At 36.4% G+C, this 9,423-nt stretch overlaps 1 long non-coding RNA gene across 2 annotated transcripts; it reads right to left on the bottom strand.

The window, feature by feature from the left end:
* Positions 1-2,536: 2,536 nt before the first annotated feature.
* On the bottom strand, positions 2,537-9,303 carry LOC306660137. Of its 2 annotated transcripts, none has more exons than XR_013763554.1 (4): positions 9,163-9,303; positions 8,309-8,424; positions 7,766-7,837; positions 2,537-2,650 (listed from the first exon to the last, which is right to left on the bottom strand). It is a non-coding gene; the product is annotated as an uncharacterized lncRNA (long non-coding RNA). The 2 variants fall into 2 exon arrangements; XR_013763555.1 differs by lacking the exon at positions 9,163-9,303 and adding an exon at positions 8,873-9,012.
* Between the last annotated feature and the right edge of the window lie 120 nt (positions 9,304-9,423).

The following is a 9,423-nucleotide window of genomic DNA, read 5'->3' as shown; positions in this document are numbered from 1 at the left end:
AGGAGGAGGAGACTCAAAGAAATTGTAAATGAAGAGCAGACATTATAACTGATACCACAGAAACATAATCATAAAAGAACTATAAATGATTATGACAACAATTTGTATAACTTAGAAGAAATGGAAAAAGTCCCAGAAACATAAACCCTACTAAGAGTGATTCATGAAGAAATAAAAACTCTGAACAGAATAATAATGAGTAGAGAGAATGGACTGGTAAACAAAAACCTCCCAACAAAGAAAAGCCTAGAACCTAATAGCTTCACTGGTGAGTTCCACCAAACATTTAAGGAAAATTTCTTTCTCAAACAGTAGGAGGGAACATTTCCAAACTAATTTTATAGGGCCAACATTACTGTGAAAACAAAAGCCAGACAATGACATTTTTATAAGAAAAGAAAGTTACAGACCAATACAACTGACAAACACAGATGCAGAAAACAAAATACTAGCAAATCAAACATAAGAGCGCATTAAAGAGATCTTTCACCATGATCAAACAAGATTTATCTTTACAATTCAAGGACAGTTTAACAATGTAATCAATAAATGTGATATATGACATGAACAGAATGAAGAATAAAGATCATATAACCATCTCAGTGGATGCAGAAAAAGTATTTGGCATGCTTTCATGATGAAAACTCTCAAAGTCATGTATAGAAGGAGGCACCTTAACATAATAAAGGCCACATATGGCACACTGACAGCTAACATCATACTTTAAAATAAGGAACAAGACAAGGGTACCCACTCTTGCCACTTCTATAACATAGTACTTGAAGTCCTAGTCAGAACAATTAGGCAGGAAGAAGGCATAAGTCATCCAAATTGAAAAGGTAGAATTAAAATTGTCTGTTTGCAGATGGCACAATTTTATATATAGTAAACACTAAAGACTTCACCCAAAACAGCTTAGAACCAATAAAAAATTCATTGAAACTGCAGGACACAAAAATCAACATACAAAAATCCATGGCATTTCTATAAACTAATGATGAACTATCAAAAAATTAACAATCACATTTGTACCACTCCCCACAAAATAAAATTACCTTGATTAAAACAATTTAATCAAGACAGTGAAAGGTTTATACGCTGAAAACTGTAAAAACTATGGAAGAAACTGAAGAAGACACAAATAAATGAAAAAAATCCCATGTTTATGGATTAGAATACTGTTAAAATGTTTACAGTACTGAAGAGTGATCTTCAGATTCAATCTCTATCAAAAATCCAACAGCATTTCCACAGAAATAGGAAAAAAAAAACAACCCCATGATTTGTATGGGATCACAAAAGTCCAAAATGGTCAAAGTAATCTTTGGTAAGAAAAGTAAAGCTACGGGCATTGTAATACCTGATTTCAAAATAAATCACAAAGCTATGTAATCAAAACAGTATTATTGGCATAAAAATTGTAATATATATCAACTAAACAGAATAGAGTCCAGAAATAAACTCAATCATTTACAGTAAATTGATCTTCGACAAGGTACTAGGAACACACAAAGGGAAAAGGAAAGTCTCTCAATAAATGGTGCTGAGAAAACTGTATATCCACATGCATAAAAATGAAATTACCATATTAAAAATACCAAAATAAAAAAGGTAAGGTCAGAATGGATTAAAGACTTAGGTGTAAAATCTGAAACTAAAATTACTAGAAAAAAAAATCAGTGAAGGTCTTTTTGACATTGATCTGGACAATGATTTTTTTTTTTTTTTTTTTTTGCTTGCACAAACCACAAAAGCACAGGAAGCAAAAGCAACTACTGACAAGTGAGATAGCATCAAACTAAAAAGTTTCTTCATGGCAAAAGAAATAGTCAGAAGTGAAGAAACAATCTAAGAGAATGGAAAAATTATTTATGAACAATACATCTGGAAAGGGGTTCACATTCAAATATATAAGCAACTCCAACAATTCAATAGCAAGAAAATAACCTGATTTTTACAAATGGGCAAAGGATCTGAATAGATATTTCTCAAAAGACAAATATATTTAAAAATGCTCAACATTACTAATCAGCAGGGAAATAAATATTAGTCACTATGGAAAGTAGTATAGGGATTCCTCAAAAAATTAGAAATAGAACTATAATATGATCCAGCAATCCGTTTTGGGTATATATATATATCCAAAGGAAATTAAATCAGAGATATCTGTACTTCCATGTTCATGGCAGTGTTATTTACAACAGTTAAGATAAAGTGTGATATATACATACAGACAAATGCACACATATATCATCATCATCATCCAGCCCTTAAAAAGAAGAAAATTTTCTCATCTGGAACAACAAAAATGAAGCTGAAGGACATTATGCTAAGTAAAATAAGCTAAGTGAAATAGGCACAGAGAGATAAATACTGTATGATCCTCAGATGTAGAATCTAAAAATGCTCAACTCATGGAAGCAGAAGTAGTGATTGTTATACCTGGGAGAAATGGGGAGATGTTTGTTAAAGGGGGTCAAATTTCAGTCAACTGCAGGATAAATAATGCCTTATCCCTTTTCTGACTGCCAAAACAGAATACCACAGACTCAGTCATTTATAAAGAACAGAAATTTATTGGCTTGGCTTACAATTCTGGAGACTGGGAAGTCCCAGGTCAAGGTACTAGCATCTGGCAAAGGCCTTCTTGCTGCATCATCCCATGACAGAAGGTGAATGGGCAAGGCAAAAGGGAAGAGGGAGAAAGGAGGAAGAAACAAAAGGGAACCATTGTAAGAAATGTGCACCCAAAATAAGGGCATTCATCAATTCATCTGTACCCATGAGAGCCCTTATGGCCTCATCTTCTCTTAAAGGTCCCACATATTAATATTATTAATGGTTATTAAATTTCTGACACATGAAATTTGGGAGTTACATTCAAACCCTAGCAAATAAGTTCTGGGGAGCTAATGTACAACATGGTGTCTATAATTAATAATACTCTATTTATTTTAGGCTTGAAATCTGCTGAGTGTATATATTAAATATTCTTATCATACACAAAAAGGAAATTACGTGAGATAATGGTTATGTTAATCAGATTGCTTGTGGTAATCATTTCACAAGATATATGCAAATATCTTAAAACATCACATTGTTGGGAGGCTGAGGTAGGTGGATTGCAAGTTCAAGGCCAGCTTGGGCAGCTTAGCAAGACCCTGTACCAAAATAAAAAAATAAAAAGGGTAGGAATGTTGAGCTTAGTGACAGAATCCTCCTGAGTTCAATCCTGTCCTGCAAAAAGCAAACACAAAATCACACTGTATACTTTAAATCTAGACATTTTTATCTACTATAACTCAATAAAGCTGAAAAAATTTAAAATTAAACTCCAATACCTGATGTGTTAAAAAACACAAAATTTACTAAAATCTTTCCAGAATGCATTCTATCAAAGAATTATTATAATATAGTAATATTTGCAGAGCCCCAACATTCTCTGTGAACAACAGTGCATTAACAATATTTGTTGAGCCTATGAGTCAGGAAGTATGCTAGTGTTTTAAAAGCTGGGACCCTTTGAATCTATCCTCAAAAACCTTGAAATGCGGGCTGGGGATATAGCTCAGTCGGTAGAATGCTTGCCTTGCAAGCACAAGGCCCTGGGTTTGATCCCCAGCACTGAAAAAAAAAAAAAAAAAAAAAAAAAAATTACCTTGAAATATAAGAGCAACTACTAGCCCAACATGCTTATATTTGGTTTCAATCTTAATAGAGTGATTATTTCAGTATTTCTAGTAGAAAATGTTCTGTTCAGATGTTGAACAGGGAGGTACTTAGTAGACCTTCAGTAGCAGTCCTCTATAACCAAATCTATGGATTATAATATCCTAAATAGTATATAATGATAGAATTTTGAAAGGAACAAATTATACATTCATTTCTGCCATAAATATTTATTCAGCAACTATTCTGTGCTTTGTGGAGAGTTAGGAGATGAATCTGAATGGTTTACTAGGTACGATTCCTTAATTTCCCCATATATAAAATGGGGATGAGTCCCCACTACATAGCAATACTCATAGGTTTCTGAGAATACATAAGCCAATCCAATAGAAGTGCTGAGCACATTCTTTAGTACCCAGTAAAGTTCATTAAGTTAAAATGTACCATAGTTCACAAAGCCCTTTTGTATGTTTTCTCATTTTCCCTCACAACACCATGCAAGGGTAAGGAAACTAACTTAAGAGTGATTTTGCCAAAGCCACATAATTAGTTAAAAAGCAGAAAAGCCAGAACTGGAGTCTATTTTCATGGTTCAAAAATTTATTCTTTCCAATAACTGAAGCTGAAACTCAGAAACATATTTTCTAACTGAAAAAGAAAGTTTGCGTCTTTCATAAAGACCATTGCAATTCCTGAACTACTAACCATAGAATTACGATAGGAAGGCAAGACATTTTACTTGATTAGGATTGTGCCTTAAAACAATTGGTTAAACCAGTAGAAATCAACAGTTAACTAGTTTATGGATTAACTAAGACAAAAAAAAATATGGGCTTATGTGTGTGTTTGTGTGTGTGTGTGTGTGTGTGTGCATGCATGCACATGTGCAAAGTGTAACAGTAATGTTCTTAGCTACAAATGACAGGAAAAAATTAATATGGATTTAAACAAGATAGGGATTTATTTGACTCACAAAACAAGCAATCCAAATATAAGCAGCCCAATCTGGTGTGGCAGTTCTACGATTTCAGGAATGTTCCTGATTCCTTCCAAAGATTGCAGCACATATCCAAACATCATATTCTCATGTCAAGAAGAATAATGACAGAAAATGTTTTCCTTACAACACTAAACTTTTATTACCTCATTGGCCAGAATTATGTCACATAAGCATCCTTCCCCACAAGAAAGTCCAGAGAAGAAACCACTTTTAACTGAGCATCTTGCCATTCCAAGTTAAATCAGAAGCCTCTTAATAAGGCAAAAAGGAAGAATGAATAGCAATGTCTGCCATTCTGATTTGATGTTTTCAGCAACCTTAAAAAAATACAAGCAGGCATTTCAATATTTATTGCTATTAATATGTTCTTCTAATTTAGGTAGTATCTCCATAGCACTGAGCACAAGATGTGTTAAAAATGCAGTTTGTTTGACCCATAAATGCAAATATATATATACATATGTATATACATGCAAGTATATATATTTATATATATTTTATATATATATAAAGTTATTTGATGTTTTAGGTTTGTTATCAGAACTCTTTAAGATCTGTTCTCATTACTTTGGTGAAGATTACATATATTCTGAAGAATGACATTAAGAAACAGTGAAGCTCATCAATTAGGGTGCCACTAATTTGGAGGTGTTCTTTTATAGTTGAGATGCAACTCTACAGCTGTGCTGTCCAATTGTGGATATTTAAATTAAATTTTAAAAATTAAAAATTCAATTCCATAGTCACAATAGCTACATTTCAAGTACTCAAAAACCATGTGTGATTAATGACTACTTTGACAGAGTAGAAATATGAACATTTCCACCATTACAAAAAGTTTTATTGATAGGATTGCTCTATAAGATCAATATTTTTAAGAAGCAAAACCAGGACCAAATCATATGAGTGAGTGTAGTTCATCACTCAAAAAGTATTTTTCTAATTCTTCCTTGAAAATGGTTTCTGAATCCCCTATATTAGTCACATTAAGTAAACATCATGTTTCATGTATTCTGAGTTTACAGTGTGCCTCCTTAATAGCACATTCCAGGTCATATGCTATTGGTGGGGTTTAAGAAGTAATTGGACATGTGCTTCCCCTCTACGCCATGACTTATTAGGGGAACGAATGACTAAGATGCAATATAATAGGCATATAAATGGAAGTACGTATGTGTTGTGGGAGCAAAAAGAAAAAAAATGATTCTAAAATTAGGACATTATGAAATTCTTTGCAAATTCAGGTGAATGTCATACCAAGAGGTTGGGCTTTTATGGTAAGGACTTTGAAAAACTATTGGAACACTTTCAAGGAAAAGATTGGCAAAAAATATATATGCATTTTCAAGGGGCCATTCTGGTGGCAATTAGAGCAGGTAAGAAAATAAAGGCAAAACATGCTTCAGGCTATGGAAATAACCTGGGTTAGGGAGGGCAAAAGCCTTGATGAAGTCAATGACAAAGGGAATCCAGATAGAGAACAGATTGAAGAGAGTTCTGGTTAAAAATTCAAAGCTTGATGAACATCCACTCTACAATCTTGATTCTATATAACATTATATTGTGCAATTTAAAAAATTAATCTTCAAAAGATAAAGATTTATCACATCATTAGGCATATTCTAAAGAATGAGTTGCAGAGATTCAATATAGCATTTCAGTATGTTTTTATTTTTTTAAAAAAGAAGGAACTACTGTGTGTGTGTGTGTGTGTGTGTGTACAGATAAACAGTTATGGAAGATTAAGATTTTGTAAAGATACAGACCAGGGTATTAGTGCATACCTAAAGTTGGGTGGGTTCATAAGTATTTATTTTCTTCATTTTGCTAATCTGTGTTTCCTATTTTTTTTCTGTCATGACAATATGTTGCTTTTTTTAAATAAATAAAGGTTATTTTTAAAATAGGAATTTCAAAAAGTCACAATAATTATATCTAAGAAAGTATTTTCACAATGTTATTAACAATGCCAACATGGCTAACATAAGTATACTTCCCCAGGTTTACTACTTTAGGACAACACTCAACTGAAATGCAAAAAGAATGTGTTAAAAAAATGAGTTGCACTATTTCATAACTGTATCTCCCATAATAGTTATAAACCATTCTTAAATGATTTGTCAGAGTCTACTTTGCTATTGTTCACTACATTAGTATTACTGTATGTAATTAAAATAGAAGTTATCTACAATTTCACCTATTCCCTTTTAATTTGGTCTTTCATTTTCTTTTATGGAAATGATTTATCTAACTCCCACTGCTACCCTGCAAAACCCTATTCCCCTGAGGTATTTCATCTTCCTAAATTCATCTGGGATACCTCACTGTTAATGAGTTCTGGTTTTCCCGCTGGACTAAGAAGGTACAATGCTTCTCCTTCCTCATCTTCAATTATTACAAGGCTAACTTTATACTTGGATGCCACACTTAGCAGAGCTGAAAAGCAACTTCTCTACATCTTTGTACAGAACAGTCAAAGCTCTCTGTATGTTCTGCTCCATAAACATCTCCTCTCCCTGCTGGGTCCCAGAAGTACCATAGTAGGTATTTAGAATGGGTCTCTCCAGCCCATAAGCTCCCTCCTGAGCTATGACTCTAAAGCCTCTCCAATTCCAATCCTGGAGCATGTATAAAGGAGAGCTAGGGTGGTAAATTGAGAGCAATATAATAGGAAGTAAAAGCAAACATCAATGATCTAGTTACAGGTGGTAATGGGCTTGTACAGAAATGGGTTGTCTACTCTGGTGCATTGGAAGAAATTAACATTTTTATTTTTGACTTGCCTTGTTTTGTCAATATTTAAGCATTTTTTTAATTGAATATGACTACTTGTACAGGCACACTTTTGTTTAGTCTCACACATGAAAAGTGAAAGCATAAGGCATATACTCCAAATAGTTTCTGATCTAAGCACTTTTATAGCAAATTACTAAATCTAGCTCAAAATAGTAGGAAAGATAATATCTTTCCCCCTAATATTTGTTCTATCAACCCAGCCTCAGCAGCACAGAATATCTTGAATTGTACTAAAAATAAAGGCTTCACTTTATAAAATAACATTTGAGCTGTTATTTTATCAATGATCAGCATGCCCACCTGCTCAAAGTAGAAAATAAAGGCATGCTCCTCTCTCCATGGGTGAGCATTTCAGATTTAAGATGGAAAGTTCTGAAAAAAAGAAAGGAGAAGGTGGATGTTATAAAGTAATGGGTGTATACATCATTTCACTCCAAAAAGAATTTGTACTGAAATTCTTTTGCTGGCTCTATGACATGGATTCCATGCCTTTTGTTAATTAACAAGCAAACAGGTGGTGACAACAATTACATTAAAATTAGAAAGTCCTTTCATAATTGAAAGTGTGACTCTATCATTTTGAAGACAATATAGAATACTATTGTATTCATTACATTGTTTGCTTCAAGATCGGCTTGTTACAAATTCTGGATTTGAAAAACATGCAACTCCATTTCCCCATGCACTGCAACTAGTATTGATACTAATAACTGAATATAGAAAACAACGGATAACTCAAGAATCATCTTTGGACTTTGTTTTAGAGATATTTTTCATTCTTATATTTGAACCTGAGCATCCTTGATCAGAAAATTCACTCAACCTTAAGCAATGAAACCTCACCCTAAAAATCCTTAGACCTGAATGTCGAGAAATTCTCTATTTTTAATAGGCAATACAGTCTTTTCTTACTCCCTCTCTCCTCTCGGATCAGCAGGTGTCTCTACGGCTCCAGTAGACTGAGAAAAGGAAAAAGAGGGGGCGAATGAGAACGGAAATTGTCTACGTATTTTGGTGGTGGAGGTGGGGGGGTATTTTAATATGATTAAACTCCCCAGTTTTAACGTTCTTAACCATATTTCATAATGATCTGCTATTAAGGATTATGAAGCAGTTTGGGTCTGTCCATCTGCAACTTATAAACGGAAAGGAACAAGGAATAGGAGGCAGCGCAGGGATGGGGTGGGGGAGAGCGAAATGTAAGCGCGTGGGGACGGGAAGGGAGAGGCGGATTTGGCAGTCATAAGGGGGACGGGAGGAACAGAAATGGAAACTGTGGCCCGGCTGTGCTGCCCCATTGTGTGTGTGTGTCTGTGTGTGTGTGTAGGGTTGGGGCCCACAATGTCGCACTCCCCTCCTCCCACTCCGGGCTTTTCCTTTGCTGGTCGAGGCCACTGGAAAACGTACAAAGGGTCAGTCGCTAAGAAAGGAAAGGCCATCTCCCGAGGATGCGCAGGCTCTCGGCCGGGAGGGCAGGAACCAGCAGGGCAAGCGGCGGTCCCAAGGCGCACACGGCTTTGGGGCGCTGGGGAGAAGCAGCCCCGTGACCCCCAGCCCAGACCCCTGGGCCCACGGCGTCCGCCCGGCCTGGGTCCCCCTAGGCGCCGCATGTCAGGGCTGTCGTGAAGGCGGAGCTGTGCGTCCGCCCGCCCCAGGGGGGCTCGCCTCATCCCCGCCCGACGCTTTGCAGGGCTCGCCTGGTTGCCCCCGAGTCCAGGCCCTCCAGTGCCGGATCCCTTCCTTGTCATTTCGCGCGGGAGTCTGCAAAAAACATGGCGGCCGGGCGTCGACCGCGGCGTCTCCTCTGTGGGCCCTCGGGGTTGACGAGGTAGTTGCGGCCGGCGCCCGGGACCCGCGATGGGCAAACCTGGGAGGGGCGGGGGAGCCGGGGCCAAGAACTGGAGGGAGCGGCGCGTTGCCTAGTCCGCTAGCCAAACGCGCGGGGGCGGCAGGAGGGG

This window comes from Sciurus vulgaris (genome assembly GCF_902686455.1).
Source record: "Sciurus vulgaris genome assembly, chromosome: 4".
Taxonomy (NCBI): Eukaryota; Metazoa; Chordata; class Mammalia; order Rodentia; family Sciuridae; genus Sciurus; species Sciurus vulgaris.
The sequence above is the reverse complement of the archived record's forward strand: the minus strand, read 5'-3'. Positions and strand labels throughout refer to the sequence as shown.